Here is a 22000-nt window from a genome sequence, read left to right on the forward strand (position 1 = left end):
ACACAAAAACCATTTCGATGGCCACAAAAACCATTTCCATGTCAAGACTTTAATGGTCCTAATAAAATGTAATGTGTAATAATTTTTGGTTTTTATTAATTTTGAGTTCTACAATTTCAATTTCAAAAATTTATAGTTTTTGATAAATTACCCTAAATTGCATTTTAGGGCAATGCAATAGAGAAATTAAATTTCAGTAATCAATGCCTTAACGTATATCAAAATGGTATGGTATAGGTCAAGGCACTAATTCCGTAATGTGGTTTAAATATTCCACATCCTCGGGAGATTCATTTTACAATTCAGATTTCAGACCTGGTAAGACTAATGGGGGGGGGGGAGATTATATAAAGAAATTTTTTAGTTAAAGAAGGAGTTTTAGCTTTAGTATGCTATACTTTATAGTAGAGTTATGGGACTGTCTAAGTTGGACCTGGGTTATTTTTTAGATGGAGTCATCCGATTTCTGCACAGTTTCGTGTTGAAATGATTCAAGCTCGTTTTCCAAAATTTTTCAAAAAAAAAAATTAAGAAAATATGAAGAGAATTTGCACACCTTTGTTTAAAAACCTTTATAATATAGTTTTTAGTTTTTATAGTTTCATATTTAAGTTTTTAAATTTATGCGAAAATATAATATGAATGAAATTTTCTCAACTTTATATGAAAATTTAATTTTATTTTCTTATCTTTTGTATTTAAATATTGTAGAATGGAATAACGTATTCCCTCTAAGAAAACGATCTAAAATATTATAATCTAAATTCTATAGTATATACATATGGAAATTTTAGAGGTACACTTATAACGTATACATTATTTCCTTTTACTCAATTCAATTTTGAAAGGATAACGAAAATAAAAAAACAGCAAAAATACAAAGAATTTTTTTTTTTCATTATATATAGTAAAAAGATACAGAAAGAAAAAAAACTGAAATTTTTGAAAATCAATTTGGAGAGAATCAAGTTTTGTGTATTTATATAGACTTTGAATGCCTAATATAAATTTTAAAAAAGTTGAAAATTCGGCTTAAAAAAATAAAATGGTGAAAATAAAAAAAGTGAAAACGAATCATATCATCTCTATATATACATACATATGTACATAATATTAACGATTTCGATTCATTCTCAACAATATTTACACTGAATAAATTGAAAATTTGAAGATAGTACACATAAGATGCTTTTAATAACAATAAAAACAAAAATATAAGCAAACAAATACGCATACATGTGTTGTTTGTATTACAATAATACCATAATATAAAATTCATATATAAATTGTATATGTATGTAAGTAAATAACAATAATGGCACATGGTTGTACATACAAACATATACCTGTTATTATAATGTACAAAAAAATATTTGCATATATGCAAATTTGATATTTTGTAATAAAATCGTGTACATAATGAAAGCGTGTATGTAGGTGTAGAATAGGCATCGTCATATATACATATATGTATAATTTTTTGAATTAACCTCGACTTTTGTTACATTTTATTCAATTTGTTATTATAACTTCTAAATTTATTTTTTTCTGTGTACCTTTAACTTATAACATGCTTTTTAAGACTTTAACTACCGATTGATTTATGTTTTATTTATGCATTACGAGTATTATTACTGCATATTTTGTATTTAATGTGATTGCATATTTTTAGTCTGCTCTTGTGTCCAAAATGAGGGTGCAAACTACAACTTTTGAAATTTTGAGAAATTTTTTTATATATGAAATTTTTTTCTATGACTTTCGGCATTTATTAATACTCACAAACTATAATAAGGAGTGACGTGAGAAACTATTTGAATGCATTTTAATAGTAAATTTTAACTTTTTCAAAATTAATTTTTTCGTAAGTACTTATATTTTGCTTAATATTAATAGAAATTTGTAATTACATACTTGTATACCAAAACGAACGAATGTTCGAGAGTATACTAATTATATACCTGTACGAACGAATGTTCTTATACCCGTACGAGCAAATGTTCGAAGGGTATACTAAATTTGCCTTACCGTTTGTAACGCTACGAAATAATGGTCTGAGGTATACACTCAAGTGTATGTTTTTGATCAGGATTAAATTCTGAGTCGATTTAGTTTTGACTGTCCGTCCCTTACCAAATTTTCACAAATGATTTATTACAGTAAATGCCAGAACTCTATCTAAATTGGACATGACCGATATACTGGCTCAGGTAGCTCCCATACAACTTCAAAATTTATTTGGCACCATTGTGTTTGATAAGACTCATTGAAATCGCTTGACTCCTTCTGGGAGCTGCCATACAACTTAAAATGTTATTTGGCTATATCTTAAAAACCGTTTAACCTATAGTACTGAAATTTTGCAATATAAAATATGGTAAAATAGCAGTTGTACTGTACTCATTAAAAGTTTTTGAGATCTTATGAACACTAGTGATAGCTGCAATATAACTCTAAAAGTTATTTGGCATTATCTTAGAAATTATTGGAGCTATAATATAAAAATTTTGTGAAAGTTAATGTATTACTAGAACTGTTATGTGTGATAAAATTCGTTGAAATTTCTTGATTTCTTGTGGTAGTTACTAGAAAATATCCTAGAAAATATTGAAAGTACAGTACTGAAAATGTGCATAAATTAATATGGTAATATGGCAACTTAAAGTCATAGTCTGTCCCATAGTCAGCTTAATAACATATTTGCTCGCGCATAGGATAACAAATTCGTATGGGTATAACAGAGTTGACATAGTCAACTATATTTTTTCTTAACTTTCATTAGAATTATAAATATCCTTGAATTATGACAGCAATTAATGTTTTGCAAATGAGAATTTAGTAGAATTAAAACTGTCCGTCAAAAATGTTTATTGAAGATGTTGATATTTTTCCGAAATAGTGATTTTAAATTTTTAGATGTATTGAAAGAAAACTACTTTTTATTCGGGATTCAATATTTTATTTTTGCTAAAATGTAAATATTTCGTGCAATGCGATCTTCAAATTATCAGAGATTAATGTTTTCTTATGACAAAACGTATGTCTTGTTATAGTACATTGTAAGTGTTTAAAATTATTTTATAACAATCGGCCAAAATTATTAGATACGAGCGAACAAATAGAACGATTAAATGTGAATTCAAAAGCATTTCCTCAAAATGATCACCGTACATAAAATTTAGCGAATTTTAGTTTTGTGTTGAATGCCGTGGAAGCTAAAAGTATTTGCATTAAAAGACATCCTGTAATGCCAAATACATATTCCATGTATCTATAACTTATGATAAAATTTACATACATACATAATATGTGAAAATTTATTCATGTAAAGTTTTTGTTGGAACATTTGAGAAGCGAACAAAATTGTCATTTTTATCTTGAGCGATTTCTTTTATCATTTTTTGTTTTTTTTTGCTGATATTTTTTATTTTTGTTATTGTTATTGTAAAATCGCGAAAAATAATCACAATTTGCGACAAAAAGTAATTTACCGTTATATTGTAAGAGGGCTTAAATAGAATTCGAGAGGTTCCTTTTCTTTTTATCAGATTTTTTTTTTGTCTTTTTCAAAACATTTTCTTATTGTTTTTTTTTTTTAGAGTAGGGGGTAGAAAGTAAGTAGAGGAGAGGGGGTAGAAAGTAATTTCAAAGTTTTTCCTGTTAAATTTGAATTTTTTTTTTGTTCTTGATTTTCTACTGTTTATTGTGTAATGTTTTTCAAGTCAATTGGAAATAACATTTTTAAAAAAAAATTGTACATACATAATACGTATATGTACTTAACTATTTTTGTATATAATATTATGCACATATGTAAACAAATAAAATGAAAGAAATCATGGTTTAAGAACGTCGGTAAAAAGTTTGAAGGCTGGGAGTATCACATATATGCCGATTATACATGTAATGAGTATATTGTGATTTCGTATGTCTACACATAGTATGTTATTTTGAAATTAGGATTGCCGTATGTGAGTTATTTTTTGTGATTTAAAAACCTACATGTATGACTTTCACTGAAATTTTGTTCCCCCATTAACGTTTGTGTTTTAAATATTTATTTATAATAATATTGTAATTAGCACCCTAGCTAATTCAAATAAATAATTAATAATAATTGTGGTTACTCATGTCATGAGCAAAAAACATAGACAAAAATAAATTCAAACACATTAAAATTACTGATTTTCAATGAGAAAAGAATGAATTAAGTTTAAACTTTTAATATGGATATAGATTTTAATGTCATCGAATTTAATATTTTAATTTCCTTTTCTTTGAACTCTTCAAAATAAATTTCAAAATAATAAATGCCATGTAACTAGCAAATTTCGACCCCGAAGTTGATTGTTACTCAAATTCTAATTTTGAATTCGCCTACGATTCCAATTTTGAATTCAATTCTCAATTCGATTTCAACTATGATGTCAATTTCCACTTCAACTCTTAAAACGATTTCGGTTCCTCGACTCTTACTTGAATTTTTTGAACTATAATTTCGGTGATTTGCATTCGTGGATGGTGGCAGTTTGCCTTATTTTTCATGAATACTTAGTATACAGTCGAACACGATTTACTGTAAGACGTACATATATATATATATACATATATTGTGTATATAAGCAAAACTCATTAAATAAATCTCGTACTGCATGTTCCCACATATTATTTTTTTTCTAATTTTACCTTACCTTTTGCAAAACTTAATCTAATTCGCTTGATGACACAAAACTTTTATAAGCACAAAAAAAAACAAAATAAGGAATATTTTAATAACAATTTTTTTTTTTTTAAATTAAACTACATTAAACGGTGGGGCATCTAGCGTTAATTGTATAAAATATAAATTAATGTTCAATAATAAAAGAAATCCATTCTAAGTACAGTGTACACATTGTTCCATTAGCTACGAAGTTAATAAAAAAAAATTTCATTTTGTCAGAGGAAAATGGATTATTGGCACAACACGAATTTGAACACACAAAAATTTTATCAAAAACAAAGTGCGCATATAAGCGTGTTCTACTGTATAAAAAATTTTTTTCTTTATTTGGTGTGTACATACATGCTGTATATATATATGCATATATGTATATGTAAACCTTCACAGCCCTTTTGTTTACTCTTATAGAGATGGTTGAAGTAATATTATATTTTATCCTTATTTATTATCCTTGAATCTACAGAAGTAAAAAAAAGGAAAGAAACTTCTAAAGTAATTTTTATTTGAATTTTATACTTACTTCATTTTTTTTTTTTCGCTTTTTATTGAAAATTATTTTATTTCATTTTGGTTTTTTTCTTTTATTTTTTTTTTAACTGATATTTTCATTGATTCCACACACATTGACTCGTAAAATCGTTTTACTTTTTTGTTTGTTTATTTATTTTTTGATTTTTTAATTAAAAAATAAAATATTCTTTTACGATATTCCTGATGGAAAACCATGGAGGAATGGAAAATTCCCTTACTTATTTGTGTTTATTTTTTATTTTCAACTATAATAATAATTATATGAAATAATGAGCTTTAATAAAAATAACAATAAAACGGAAAAAAAAATCCTTTTAAAATAATTTTTGAATATTAATGGGAATTAAATGAAAAATATTTTTTTCGATTAAATTTTTATATATGTGTGTATGATTATTTTTGAAAATGCTTATTGTTATCTATATCGTAAGGTATTTGAATAAAATAAATGAATAATAAGCTGTTTAATTTTCATAAAATACTCCAAATATTCAATTCCAATTTATCGTACGAATGAGTGTTTGAACTTTTGTATATATAGGATGATTTTCGTATTTAAATGCTTGTGGGTTCGAATATGTTCTTAAATACATACATATTTTGAAAATTAAGGATTTTTTGTTTTCATCTTTAATAATATTCATTAAAAAATCAAAAATATTATAAAATGTTTATTAAAAAGATTTTGGCAATTATTTTCAATTACCATTTTAAATTTTCAAAGTGTGTGTTTATCATATTTTGAATTATCTGTGAATATAATAAAGTGGAAGCAAAATAAGTTAAGATTCAGACGAATGTGGGGGAAAAATATGGGGTAGTATTTAAATTTGAATATTATTGAATTATTAAATTCATTTATATTTCGATTATAATTTATATTTAATATTTAAATAAGATTATTTTGTTTTTCAAAAGATTTGTTAAAATCTTTATTTGATATTAAACTTGAAATTTAATTGAAAGATTAAATTATAAATGGTAATTATTTCAATTGCCTCGCGCTATGAATTATGTACTAAAATTCAAAATTACAATGTTAATGAAAGAGAACAAGTAAGATTGAAATTTGTTCAAGATAATATCAGCTTGTATCATGTGCCGAAATAGCTCAGTTGGGAGAGCGTTAGACTGAAGATCTAAAGGTCCCCGGTTCAATCCCGGGTTTCGGCATTCAAAACGTTTTTTTTTTTTGTTTTTAAATTCTAATTAAAAGAATAGTATACAATTTGAAATTAACAATGACATACATTAGACACATAGCTAATAATGCCAATATTTGAGATTACATAAATTATGATTGCTTCCGAAATTATTTTTCATATGTCATACTAAAAAATTTACGGTTCTTGTTCATTAGAAACGTTATCGTTGAATTTAAAGGAGAGCATTAAAATAATTTTTTTTTTAAACTTGAACACATTCTATACTTACGTTCTACTCGTAATAGGCATATTTGTTTATTTTAAGTTAGCAAATCATATAGCATCCTTACTTAATATTTCTTTTTTCTTATCTAGATTTTTATCTGTACTTAACGAAACTTATTCTAATTTTGAATAGAAAAAGTTTCGTTGACAATATGGTTGGAGGTGCTGGCATATTTGCTTATTAGATTATTATGTGTCGTAATTTGCTTGTTTAATATTTAAAATTTGTTAGATAAATATGTGATCGTATTAGTTTTCTTACTTGTTTCTCCATTACTTTTCCAATTAGTAACATTTATTTATGAATAGAAAAGTACAGGCAGTTATAATTAATCTTATACTACTCACATACGTCTTCATGTTAACAAAAACATTGATTTTAAAGTATTTCCTACTTCTTGATCCTAATATGATAAAATAATAAAAATGTATTAATTTATTCTTATTTACAGTTTCAAAAACACGTTTAAGATATGCAGACAGTATATTTCTACTTTCCATTTATTATAAGAATTGCAGTTCCAGTTTTATTTAATTGTGGTCTTTATGCATTTACTTATTAAATTTGATTTCGGATTGCAAATATAAAAAATAACTTTTTTTGAGTAACTCAACAACTGGCCCATTAGCTCAGTTGGTTAGAGCGTCGTGCTAATAACGCGAAGGTCGTGAGTTCGATCCTCCCATGGGCCAACTACTTTTTTTATCTCCTTTAATATAAAAAAATCATTGTTTGAAATTTTATTATTTATTGATCGCTCACATTTTGTTGCGTATGATACAATACACAAATAAAATAATGAAGCGAATATACAGCCGCAGCGAAAAACAGCTTGTTTGTTTTTTATTCTATTTTTTAAGAGCCTTTTACCATTTAAATAGTATTGCGTGTTAAAAATACATATATCATTTTTCTCACTTGATATTGTTGTTACAGTAGGGGAAGTAAAATTGAAAAGAAGAAAAAAATCTCGTGAAAAGAGAAAAAGAATTTGCTTATTTCTCATTTCGTCTATTGCAAAATTTCTTATATTTTTATACCCTGCACTTCGTGAAGGGTATATTAACTTTGGTATGGAGTTTGTAACTACTTGAAGGAGTCATCTGCGGTATGGACATATATATATATATTCTTGCTCAGCGTAAAATTCTGCGTCGATTTAGACATGTCCGTCCGTCCGTCCGTCCAAGTGGCTGCCATACAACTCCAACAGCAAATTTTTTATATTCGGAAAAATAATATAAAAAATATAAAAAATTTGCCTTTGAAGTTGTATGGCAACTACCCGAACTGGTGCAGCTATCCCATTAAAATTTTTAGAGCATATGTACAATATAATTGGACACAAGTATACAAAATTTTATGTTTGTACCTTTATTAGTTTTTGAAATATTTAAAATAAACTCTTTGAGTTGTATGGCAGCTACCTGAGCCCGTTGTCCGAATTAGTCCAATAACAATTGGGTTCGTCCATGGCACAAAAGAAACAACTTGTGAAAATTTGGTGTCGATTGCATTATTCGTTTTTGAGTTATCGTGCGATTGGACGGACGGACGGACATGTCTAAATCAACTCAGAATTTTACGCTGAGCAAGAATATATATATATATGTCCATACCGCAGATGACTCCTTCAAGTAGTTATAAACTCCATACCAAAGTTAATATACCCTTCACGAAGTGCAGGGTATAAAAAGCGTTTGTTGATTTGATAGTTAATGGTGTCTGTTCATTTAATTTGATTAATTTGCAAGCATTTCGACAATTAGTGGGTCCTATGCTGAAAGAATTAAATGTTACAATGACAAATTTAAAAAAAGAAATAAACTTGTCCACCTCAATGTTAAGAAAAAATGTAACTTTAAATTTGAAAAATAAATTAATTTGCTTGAAGCCAACAAGCTTGATGAGGTTAGAAGACTTAACAGATCTGTTCTCGGTATAAATATACAAATTATAAACGGCACTGAAATTGAGATATATACTATAGGAATGGTTGAAATGAATGGAAGCCATAGCGCTGAGTATATTAAAAATATAATTTTAGAAAATTTGAAAAAATATGAACTAACTATAGATCAAGTGTATTCAGTTACAACAGACAATGGAAGGAATATGCTTAAAGCAAGTTTTCTTTTAAATTTGGAAACAGTGAGTGACGAATTGGATGATTTTGATGGCGAAGAAGAAGAAGACAATAACAATATCCGAATAGACGATGATAATAACACAAAATTACATAATATAAGTTTCCCTTGGAAGCAGCACTTTTTAGTAAATACCGTTCGTTATGCAGCTCATACAATTCAACTTTGTATAACTGACTTGCTAAAAGATTTGCAACTCAAAGGAAAAATTAGTATATACTACATAATAATAGCAATAAAGTTATGTACGCCAACACACAGAGGTCTCATTAACCAAAATAAATTGAAACAGCCAATAATAGACACTTCTACAAGGTGGAACTCGTCATTTGACATGGTTTCACGATTACTGGAATTAAAAGATTACTGCATTCGTCATCAAGATATATATTCTGATCTCAAAATTGATACTGAAAATTGGGAGTTTGCAAAAGAATTTATTGAGGTGTCCGAGCCTGTAAAGCAGGCAACAATGGCACTACAGAAAAAGCAACTTCCAATTGGTGATTTTTATAAAATTTGGATTGAGATGAAGGTAAAAGTTAAGCAAAATCACCATATATTATCAAAAACACTAGTAAAAATTATAGAAAAAAGAGAAAAGGATCTTTTAGAAAATAAGACGATGTTAGCTTGTTTATATTTAGACCCGCGATTTAACTATTATTTAAAATTTGAAAATAAACAAATAGTCGTTGAGCATTTAAAAAAAGTGTATGATTACAGTGTATGGTTAGAAAATTCGACATCTGAATCCCAACTGAGTGAATCATCATGTTCACCTAATATGTTTGTTTCACAATAATCAAGAAATTTCGAATGGTCAAGCTCTTCAAATGCGTGTGACGTTAATGATGTAGAATTTTTAATGGCCGAATATTTAGCAAACGATATCTGGTAAAAGAATCGATATTGTTGAACGAATTCAAGCATATAAAAAAATTGAAAATTTTTCACCTGAAAGATTAAATTTTGGTGTTAATATCTTACACTATTGGGAAATGAAGCGTGCTGTATCATCAATATTATCAAAATTGGCAAAAATTGTGCACGCTACTCCAGCTACGCAAGTAAGCGTTGAAAGATGCTTTTCCTCCTTAAAATTAATTCTTTCCGATAATAGAAATCGTTTGTCAGGAGAAAAATTGGAAAAAATATACAAATACAAATTCAATATACAAATTCATATTAATATGAATAAATAAGAATATTTAGACCTGCAGTTTTCAAAAACTTGAAAGTATAAAACTTGGAGTATTATAAGTTTAATTAAGTTTTTCAAAAGCAAATGGAATATGTTTATTATAAGTTTTCTAGTTATTTCTTCAATATTAGTATGTAATATAAAATAAAATAAAAAAAAGGGAAAAAATTTCTAAAGGCAAAATGAAAAACGAAACAAAATAATTTTTTTTATTTGTTAAAAATTAATATTTAAAAATTTTTTTGTTTCCTATTTGTTTTTTTTTGAAAGTAAAAACATATAATACCAGATTGCCGAAATTGATCTCTGAAACCTATCGTCCGTTAAATATTTATTTCGTATAACGTGCTATTTAAATGATGCGACTTTACAAGCACAAAAGAGTAACATTATAATAGAAAAGAATATCACCACTGCAAACAAAAATGTAAAAGAAGGTTATTGATTTTCCGTTTAAAAAATAACATCTACGAAAAGTTAAAGGCTTAGATTTCCATAACATCAAGCTGGTCCAAGAATTAATGTCTTCAGACATATTTACATACGGAAAAACGTATCACTTGGGATAATTGAACGCTAGTGATATCTTCAGATTTTATTTACAGGAAAAATTAGACCGGACCTCACACTATAGTTCATATCAATGACATTGTGTTGACAAGAAATTATATGGAAAATATATATTTGGACACATAATAGGTTTTACTAAGATTATACTACCTGATCATTGATACCTGATAAATTACGAGTATAATACGATAAGTTGATTTAAAAAAATTGACCTATCACTTGTTCTTTAAGATCTGCGGTAAATGCAGTCCTGGATTTATGCTGATGGAACCAATTTGGTGTCTTAAGAGTCAATTTTGTGTTATTCGTTCTTAATATTGCGTTTATACAAAAACGTTTTCAAAGTGTCAATTTCATGTATATTAATATCATTTGACAAACCACAAGATTTTGAATTAAGTTTCTAAGTTATTAAAATGATTTATTTTATTTTTTTCAATTTCAAGTTTTATCGAACTTAAAGAAAGTAAATAGCTACTTACTATAATTTAAATATAAAATTTTTGTTTTATAGTTTTATAGTTTTATGAATCCAAAAAAAATAATCGCCCCCGGGTGGACTCGAACCACCAACCTTTCGGTTAACAGCCGAACGCGCTAACCGATTGCGCCACGAAGGCATATAAACTATTATATTCAACAATTCTGGTGATTATGATTTTGTTTTTTGTTCTACAACTATAAAATCTGTATTTAATCATTTCATAATTCCACTTTTAATAGGCCATTTTATTAAATTTTAATATGGAATAGAAGAGTATGTAAACAAAACATTGAAATCATGAATTTAAAAAGCTTATTATTTTTTGTTTTTATTTTGTTTTTTTTTATTCATAGAACTTATAGAATTGCAACAATGTTCTATTCGTTTAACTAACGAAGTAGCACTGTGCTAATACATAAAATAATTTTCAAACAAAAACTAATAAAGCTGATTATAAAAGCTTAAAAATTATTATTAAAAAACAAAATCACTGGTTATCAAGAGCTTATGGTCAGTGTTGTTGTGAAGTTAATTCCAAATGGAGTTGTAAGTTTATATAAAAAACATTTTTTTTTTTTTATAGACTATGGTACATATATGACATCAGATTTAGTTTATTATGTGCCATTTTTTAAAATGCCATAATAACCAAATGGGACTTGATGAGGAGGTATAGTAATATACAACGAATTACAAAGATGAAGTAAATTTTTTGTAATATGAACATTTTATATGTAGTAGGTTTACTATATGAATATCGCCTATGAGATCATTCAGAACAAAATAAAAACTATTAAAAGCTCTTACAGTTGTGTTATCTGAAAGCATTTTTAATCGTGTGAAACTACGAACTACATATCTCTTGTTTAAATTACAAACATGTAAGGTTATGTATGACATGAATATCTATATGTACATAGTATGTGCAGTGTGTACGCTTATAATTTTTAATATAATGATATACAAGTGTACATACGTATGTCGTTCAGCTATAAGCTATTGTGGCAATGTATTTTGTGCTTAAATATTTGTTAGAATGGAATTTTGTTATAATTAGAATAGAAATTGTGTTGTAGGTAAAAAAAAAATTGTGAAATGGTGTAACTTGTTGTTTAGTTTAATAATTATAGTAAAAATTTTATGGAAACTATTGAGAATTAATTAATTTAACTATGAAACGTAAATTGTAAGAAAATGTATGAGAACGGAAATTTGCCGTTTATAAAAAGGTGCTTTAGAGAAAACTCTATTCATGTTTTAACCATAATAATTTTTTTAAAACATTTAAGTAATATTGGTTGATTTAATTGGTTTTCCTGAGATGTAGTAAGTGCTACGGCTTGTATTATAAAATACCATTTAAGTAACCAAATAACGAAATTTTAATTAATTTCTTAAGAGTAGCAGAAGTAATTGACTAATGCTATATTTGATTTGGATTTATTTGAAAAAGTTGCTCTTAAAATAAAAATAATTCATTTGAAAAAGTTGCTTGATATAAGACCAAATGTCTTATTTTCCGATAAGACATTTGGTCTTATATCGGAAATTATTGAGGCAGCAGAGAGTCATTCTTTCAATCAAATTCGGTTGTCATGTTATAAGCTCTTTAAATAGTAAAAAAAATTTATAACTCACAATGTAAAAAAAATATTAATTTCATCGAACATTAAAAAAAATTCATTTACAGAACTATTTAATGTTAACTGTACGAAAAACGATAAATCATCCCATCCCGTATTCATATAAAAAGACTAATTATATTTTGGTAATAATTTTGGCTGAAGCGTTTTTTTTTTATAAAAGGACAAAAAAAAGGTTGATGTTTTTGATACTAAACATCCTTTTGTGGCCATTATTTCATCATTTTTCAAAGAAAACAAATTATTAAAAAAACGTATTAGTTGCAAATATGAGAAAAGTAGTAGGAAAAAGTGTGCTTATACTAGAAAAAAGGAAGGTTTTCTATTTTGTAAAGTTTTTTCAAAAAAAGAAAACATTCTACAATTTTAATAACATTTTTAATATGTACAATTTTTTTTATATTTCATGGTTACAGATAACAGGGATGGTGCAACTTTTAAATAATATTTAATTGGTTATTTTATTTGCACTTGGCGCTCCAATCGGCTCAATTCATGCTCGCGCTTGTAGAGTTGGCATCAACAAACAGAGTAACGCTCATTTGGAGGCCGACTGTCAATGTCTTCCATTAGGGGCAGACTTGGCGCTTTGCATGAGGGGGTATCGAATCTACACTAGGAGGCTACTGAGGGATGTTATCATGCGAAACTGTCCCTTCCATCTTGCATAAGGAAGTTTTTCCCAGAGCTGTTTGGAATGGACAGGAATCGGGTTTGTGCTGTTACTGCTTTCTTCACTGATTCTACCAGGATGACGTTGAGTCGGACATACATATTCTGTGTAGGTGTTCTGCTCCGGCTGTCAAAAGGTGCAGATGGTTTGGCCGGAGCTTTCTTAGTGTTGGACAGCTAACGCAAAAGGGATATCTCTATGTGTTTACTAGGAACCGGGATATTTTAAGTGAAATAAGTCATGTTTGGCTGCAGTGGTCGGAAGGGCGGAATTCCTTCGCCTATATCTTGCTTTAACAAACTACAATTAGTTTATCACAATATTGTTAAATTTTACTTTTTGAATTTTTCTATAGCTATTCAAAAAATATTAAAAATTATTTTATTGTATGCGTGTTTTGCCTTTTTTGAAATAGGTATGTAATGTAGGTAGAGTTTCAAAAACACGTTTAAGATATGCAGACAGTATATTTCTACTTTCCATTTATTATAAGAATTGCAGTTCCAGTTTTATTTAATTGTGGTCTTTATGTATTTACTTATTAAATTTGATTTCGGATTGCAAATATAAAAAATAACTTTTTTTGAGTAACTCAACAATTGGCCCATTAGCTCAGTTGGTTAGAGCGTCGTGCTAATAACGCGAAGGTCGTGAGTTCGATCCTCCCATGGGCCAACTAGTTTTTTTATTTCCTTTATTATAAAAAAATATATAAAAAAAATTGAAAAAAACCATAACAAAAAAATAAATTACAAACATTAAAGATTTTTTTTTACAGTTTGATCCTTTACTTTTTATGGTAACCGTATAAGATCAATGAAATTATTTGTCACTTTGTAAAAAGTGTAATGAGTTACATTAGCACAATTACTTGCAATTTTTTGACATTTGTGGATATTATCAAGTTAAAAACAGAACAAAGGTAATTTTTCGCGGATTTCATCGCGACGGTGAAATAGCACAAATTTTAATTTTACCTTTGGCGGGTTTTTATTTGACATTATCCGTTTCCATTTGTATGTGAAATTATATGGAGCATACTAAGCATTTTGCCTTTCCGCTCTTGTTTTGAGTTAACAACAGAAATCGGGTGTCGTTGTCGTTCTTAGTGTTGGAAAACTAACGCACAGCTCTCTGAGGGAAATCTCCAGATGTTTACTTGGAACCGGGATATTTTAAGTGGAATATGGATGGGCTACAATAAGCCATGATTGGCTATGGTGTTCGGAAAGGAGAAATTCCTTCGTCTATATCTTGCTTTAACAATCTATAATTAGTTTATCACAATATTGTTAAATTTTAATTTTTCTAAATTATTATAACTATTCAAAAAATATTAAAAATTATTTTATTGTGTATTATACTCGTATTTACTTATCTTATTGTTATTTGTAATGTATTTACTTATCAAAGCGCACCGCGCATCTGCTAGTCATTCCATATAACTTTAAGTATTTTGCAAATGCGGCCATGCTCTTTTATTCACGGCTGCTAAACAAAATCTCTATGCAAAATTTCCAAACGAGAAATACTATATAATTTATTTAAATAAGCACATTAATATTTTTTCCTCATTTAAACAACATAATTATAAAATATTGTTAATAATTTTCAGTTTCAGTATATAGGCCGTTCAGTTTCATTCTGAGAAATTGGAATATAACAAATTTTGTAGCTCAAGTGTTATTATTTTATTTGCAAAATTTGGGATTTTTTTATTCAAATGTATCTGCATATGTATCTGCATTTTTAGCTTAAGCGAACATTTACCGCGCAGTCGATTTTTCTGCCACCCCTGATATTTTTCAATGGGAATACAAGAATGAATATAAATATATAATAACATGTTTAAAAAGAACCATATTACATTTAATATTAAAAAAAAAATTTAACAAAAAACAAAAAAAAACTCACAATTTTTTTTGGTCTAAAGACCTGCCTATCCTTGAAACTATTCTGTATAATGTTTACATAAATTTATTATTATATTTTACATTCCAAATTTTGAATAAATTTGTTTAGGTCTGAAGTTTTAATATTTATGTTCTTTATATGCAAGAAGTAGTTACCATACCATTTCATAATAAAGTTGTTTTTTTTTTTAAATAGTTTTCGTCTGTAAATTTTTTTTTTTCAAATAAGTTTAGAATTTAATTTTGTCAGTTCAAAATTAATATTATGATAAATTTTCAGAATTGACTTAAAAATAAAATTTTAAGGCAAAATTAAAGTGGTACCCATTATACTGGTCTTCGGTTTCATGAAAAATTAATCGTTATTAAAATGAAATGTAAAATGAGCTTTTTAAAAAAATTTGTGATTTAAGAAAGACTCTTAATTTATTTATTCTTAAACTATTTTAAATTTTTTCGAACTTCAGTCATATAATTCAAACTATGTTGTACGATGAACTTTGGAAACTCTTTTTAAATTCCCTACGTCAAGGTGCTCAAAACAAGGACTCTCATTCTGAATTCTTAGACCATTTTCAGCTATAGTATTCCGTTTATTTTTCAGATAAACCATTTCTTTCTAAATTTTCTTTATAGGAAAATGAGGGATAGCTAAAAGAAGTGCCAATGTACTACAAAGGCATATTGGAAGCTGTTCCTGATTGTGTACAAAAAACACATATTGAAAAAAAATTCCATTAAATTTTATTTTAGCATTAAATTGCTTTAAGGTGTAACATGGTTCTGAAAAATAAGCTGGGCTTGTTACGTTCTTAAAAATATTTAAATAATTTTTGGATTTCAATTAAAAAATTTTAAATTTTCTGATACTTTCAGGTGATTTGAAACAATTGGTTCAGTTATATAATTGACGAATAAAATTTTACACTGATCGAATTTTTTATATTAGAAAAATTAAATTTTACTTAAGTTTTGTAATTTTGTTTCTTTTTAGTAGCAATTTACTTATATAAGCTGCGTCGGAAATAGCTACTTTGGTTTAGTATAAATCAGGTTAAGCAATTGAGCTCAGTTTTAATTGGAATTATAGGCATTTTCACAATATTGAGTACCAAGAAAACACTCGATACCAAATAAATATTCGTCTTTCATAAAAATTAAAATTAGAAATGTCGTGTTTTAAGGTCTTTTTCATTAATTATTTTAGTATATATAAATGTTTGCGTATGTATAGAAAATGCATAATAACCATAATTAAAATAAACTTAGGATCAAAGCTTAAAAATGATCCATTTTCTTCTTAATATCGTATAATAGATAAATGAAATTTTTCCGAAGAATTACGTATACTAGTTTCTTAAAAGGAAAGAATTCAATCCAATTATATGGTACTCTTTATTCCTATATTATAAAGTCTCAATGGATTTTCGTAACAAATCTTTGACTTATTTCAAATGAAAATGTAAATTTAATGTTTTCACAAAAATTACATTAGTAACAGAACAAGAAGAAAAAGAAGGAATTGTTTCCTTTTCATGTTTTTCTACAAATTTTCCTTTTTATTTTTTTTTACTTAACGTTTATATAATAACATGAATATGTATGCATTTTTTTGTTTTTCTTTTAATATTATTTATAAGAATACAAATAGTTGGATTATGTGAATTAGGAATGAACAAAGCAATAAAACAGCACAAAATATATTTAAAAAATAATGTATGAAAAGGAGTGAGACATTGGAAAACTGTGTAGGAAAATAGAATAGAAAAAAAACAAGATGACAGAACTAATTTTTTGGCATCATATTGAGTTATCCTTTTTTTTCTGTTTTATTTGTTTGTTTCAATTTCTGTAGAAGACCCTTTTCTAGAACTTTTAATGCTTGTTATTTTTTAAATCTATTATTATACAATATTTTAAGGATTGCAGGCAAAATGATGAGAATTTTATATATTTTGATTTTAACAAGAGTTTTATTTTTTATTTTTTCAGAAAAAAAATACAACCATATATAAAAATGATTTGAAAATGATCCTATCTAAATTGCTTTTCAGTTTCAGGACTTATGTGAGTAACTATTTATATACATTATCCTTTAAAAAAAAACAAAATTTTTATTTTTTAGACAGCATGAAAAGTTTATTTTGTTTAAACGTTTTAGTTAAGTTTTTACATTATGTTCAAGGTTTCGTACTAGAAAAACAAAAAAACAATGTGCTAATTGACAGTGTCGACTTTGATATTTTGTATGAACAAATAAATTGATCCTATGTACTATTCGTTTAACTCGTATGTTTTCACAATTAGTTTGTATTTAAAACAATTTTGAATCTTGAATAGTCTCTGAGACTTTATGAAACTATACGTTTTAAAGATAAAACATGAAAATTATATAAAGACATATAAATTTACGGAACATATTTAGAAATACATATCATACTTCAAAACCTTATGTGTACATACTATATTAAAAAGCTCAGAGCGAATATTATTTTCGTTTCCTTCAAAAAAAATTTTGGTTTCATAGATGGCATGCGACTGTTCTGAAAATTTATTTTGAGAAACATTTTGAAGACAAAACTGCTAGTTGTCAAAATAATTTCTGAAAGTACTTTAAATTAGCCACTATATATTATCGGAATGAAAATGGAAAAACAATTACTTTGTTCTTTATTTTCAAGAATTCGCTCGAATAGAGAAAAAATAAAAGTGACGTATAACTTGTCGAATTCATTCGCTATTGTTTTATTATTAGATTTTGAAAATAAATTGTGTGAAACAAGAATTATCCCTGAAATTATTTGCTACCTTATGCGAAACACCGTGTATAGAAAGGGCGAACATTTATTTTGAGAACTCAGAAAATCTGAGTTTGATAGTACAAATATCTTATATACTCCTATATTCTATGAGTAGGAAATTAAATTATTTGACAAAAAGAAAATTATTCAAATTAAATCAATTTTTTCTGAGCTCAAAACATGTTTTCTGAAAATTTCCGCTAGACAAAGAGTTAATGGAAACGATATTTTTCAAACTGCTTGCTTAGAAAATTTTTGTTTGTATTAAAAGGATTATTTTATTCTAGGCTTCTCTTTGAGACCCATAAATACTCAGCTTAAGTAGCAGTTTTTCCACTAACTCTTATACACAATTGTAGCGGCTCAAAAATAAAAAAAAAGTGATTTTGTTGCAAAAACTTTGTTATAAACAAAATATTAAAAATAAAGAAAAATGTAAAATAAGGATACAATGTGAAAAAGGTGACATTGCAAATTGCAGTTTTATAACTATAATAGCAATTATTGCTGAAAATCTGGGCGCTACAGAATTTGATACCAAAGTTTTTTCCCCTTACCTCACCCTCTCAATATTTTACAGCTCACCCTTCAATATTGACGTATTGTCTTGTTAATTTTCTAGTTTTTTCAAAAATAAAATCACGAAACGCGATGCGCCACAAGTTCTTTTTTTTAATTTGTTAATTGATTAAAATTACAATGTTTGGATTTATGCCTCCATATTATATGTGAACAAAAACAATGAAATAAATATATTTGTATGTAATCAATCTTTTTTTTTGGACTATACAACTATTCAAAATTTGCCCTTTGTATGGAAAAAATAATGACAAACTATATAGCTGAGTTTATTAGGATTTGTTTATTTTACAACTTAATAATAATTTTAATTGATTCCATATATATGTGCTTACTTGATATAGCACACAATTCGTACGCACACAACATGCATACATATATATATGATATAATGATAATATAGAGATACATAGATGACACTATTCAAAAATTTTCGTATATGTTGGAGAATCAAGTATACCTTCATCAAAATGGGCTCTTCTATATATTTGAATGACAGGAATTAACAAAATCCCCAATTGATATCAATTTTTTTGATCATGATAGAGTGGGTGTCATTATTTAAGTATATATATGTATATATAAAAATAAAAATGAATCTCCTATCAATTTTCCCAAAAAACACAATAATAAATGCGAAAATGTAGGAATATTCCAGAATGTGTGCCATTACGTATATGTATGTATGTAGAAATGTCATGCATATAAAATATATTAAATTGTTTGTTGAAAATTCAATTTTATATTTTTATCAACCAGTTTAAAAAACAAAAATAAAAAAATGAAAAGTAAAAAAATATTGTGGAAAAAGTTTTTTTTTTGTTTTTTATTCTTGGCACTTCTTCAGTTTCCAATTTTTATTTTATTTTTTGTCATTCTAGTGTTCTTCCCACTTTATTTTTCCATATTTTGAAGTGGATTCGCACCCAACAAAAGGCATTGATTCGGAAAACGGGATGAAAGAGAAAAAAACAAAAAAGTGAAAAACTAAAAAAAAATTTTGTTTTTCAATAATCCGGTGAAAAATTGACACTTTATTGACAGTTTTAACATTAGTATATTATATTGTGATTGTGAAAAACATATCCTGCGAATAAATTTTCATAAACTTCTTACACTCACATTACGAAATGCACCTAATGCTTTTTTTTTAGAACTAGATAAATTAAATTAAAATCTTGACAAATAGAGTTCAGGGATACGGTTTTCTATTAGCGTTTATTATTTTACAATTTTCGTTTTTGTTTTTTTCTTTTTCCTCCACGGGGACCGAGGCCCTCAGGATCCAATAGGATCTTTTGTGATTCCCATCCCCCCCTACATTAGCTCTATTCCTACATTAGCACATCAAGCTGCGAGATCCTCCCCAGGGTAACAAAGCCCCCCCGAAGCACCTCAGCTGCAGGCGACCAACCGCCTCGCACTCACACAGGAAGTGCTCCATGGTTTCGTCCTCCTCCAGGCATTGTTGTACAGTGCTTATTGATTAAATACTAAACACCAATCTAAATAGTAACATTTTATCGTTTTGCTAGACCTATCTGGCGAAAACAGGATATCACTGTGTGATCAGTTAAGGGTTGGCTCGTTTCTTTGACAAATGTATATACATATATATATGTCAGATAAGTTCTCCAATATCTTTGATGTTTAAGGAAGTTTCGTATTATTTTAAAAATGAAGGTAATAAATATAACGACATGCGTCACTTTATCGCTACTAGAGTAATTAGTAGTAGAATTATTTTGTAGATTTTAAGAGTTTTTAACAAATTTTGTGTAGAAAAATAGTTTTTGGTTCTTTTTAACAGAAAATGTATAACAACGTGGAAAGTTTTAAAATTGTGTTAGATATTGTGTTCCGACATAATTAATGTTAATTACAGGGTGTGCCTATCGCAACCAGTGTGACAAAAAAATTTTTTTTTACTCTTCTTATAGGAAAGCACTAAAGCAGGGTATAATTTTGGATTTTTTTAGATCTAACTTTGCTTTTAGATATGTGATAGGAAGGTGGTTAAAAAGATTATCCAAAGTAAGTTGGAATAAAGTAGTAATAAAATTTTAGAAAACAATGTTTAATACTTAATTTTTTCGCTTATACCAACTCATCTTTTTCAAGTCAAGTTATAAAGAATTTTTTATCATCTAAACTTGTTGTGATAAAGACGTGTTGGAGACCATAACAATAAAACAAGCCTAGAAAATTTCGACTAATATTATAATAATTTAACAACGGACGTTTTGTAAGACCAACTTAGATTTCGTATATTAATAATAACAATAGATTATAGAGTCACTCCAAAATACAAGGATAAAAATTAGAAACCTAGTATAGGTTTTAGATTTGAATGATTTTTCACGCATAATGTTTAAATTTTCAACTTTAATATATGAAAACTTTTAACATACTCACAAACACAAATGCATAAACTATACACGTATATACATATGTATATGTTTAAGGCACAAAAAAACTGTATACCTGAATGTACATAAACATTCAAATTTCTTTTATTTTTCATTAAATGTATAGAAAAAAAAAACAAAATGGAAAGGCTTAATTCGATTTAAAAATACTCGATGTCAATCAAATCAAATTAAATTGGTTAAAAATATGGTTGAGTTTTCGTCAATTTGTTTGTGGGCTAATTTGACATTTAAATGTCAAATTAACTATTTCTATCTCTTGATCATCATCATTTCTGAATGTTGAATTAGATTTAGATATCTATTCTAGCTAATGGAAAATTTAAATTTTACAAAAATTGTTTGATTAGTAGAAGAATTAGTAGAGGAACAATAAGTATTGTTGTATATTGTTCCTATAGTGGAAATCAATCGCTTAATTAAAAATTTTTAAAGAAATTAAAAAAGAAATTTTGTTAAGTCAACTTGAGGTTTATCTGTTTAATAAATTGAAAGTCAGAAATTATGTAAGTTTTTGGACAAAAAACTTTTAATTTGCTGATTTCTTAAATTTGTTCAATACTTTATCTTAATGGAATAAGCAAAGTAGAGAACATTTCGTCGGCAATTTCTTCATGCCTCTGTAGCTTAGTTGGTAGAGCGTCCGCCTAGAAAGCGGTAGGTCACTGGTTCGAGTCCAGTTCGAGGAGAAAAATTTTTTTTAATGAATTTTTCTGCCTTTAACTCGTTCCTTTGATTACGTCATCCATCTGTTCTGCAGTTGCATGAAGAAATTTCCATTAAGATAAATTAGTAGTGTAATAAGCACGTTCTTATTAATTCCGCAACTGTGATGTTGTATTAGTAAAATTCATAATTTGTTCAATACTATT

The 22000-nt window shown here is 27.1% G+C and overlaps 4 non-coding genes across 4 annotated transcripts; 3 read left to right on the forward strand and 1 right to left on the reverse strand.

Moving 5' to 3' along the window:
• The first annotated feature begins 6354 nt into the window (after positions 1-6354).
• Trnaf-gaa (transfer RNA phenylalanine (anticodon GAA)) lies at positions 6355-6427 on the forward strand. The gene has a single exon. It is a non-coding gene; the product is annotated as a tRNA-Phe (tRNA).
• An 876-nt stretch (positions 6428-7303) lies between these two features.
• Positions 7304-7377, forward strand: Trnai-aau (transfer RNA isoleucine (anticodon AAU)). The gene has a single exon. It is a non-coding gene; the product is annotated as a tRNA-Ile (tRNA).
• A 3775-nt stretch (positions 7378-11152) lies between these two features.
• Trnan-guu (transfer RNA asparagine (anticodon GUU)) lies at positions 11153-11226 on the reverse strand. The gene has a single exon. It is a non-coding gene; the product is annotated as a tRNA-Asn (tRNA).
• A 2781-nt stretch (positions 11227-14007) lies between these two features.
• Positions 14008-14081, forward strand: Trnai-aau (transfer RNA isoleucine (anticodon AAU)). The gene has a single exon. It is a non-coding gene; the product is annotated as a tRNA-Ile (tRNA).
• Positions 14082-22000: the final 7919 nt, after the last annotated feature.

Source organism: Condylostylus longicornis, unplaced genomic scaffold (assembly GCF_029603195.1).
Source record: "Condylostylus longicornis isolate FDR11 unplaced genomic scaffold, ASM2960319v2 ptg000135l, whole genome shotgun sequence".
Lineage (NCBI taxonomy): Eukaryota > Metazoa > Arthropoda > Insecta > Diptera > Dolichopodidae > Condylostylus > Condylostylus longicornis.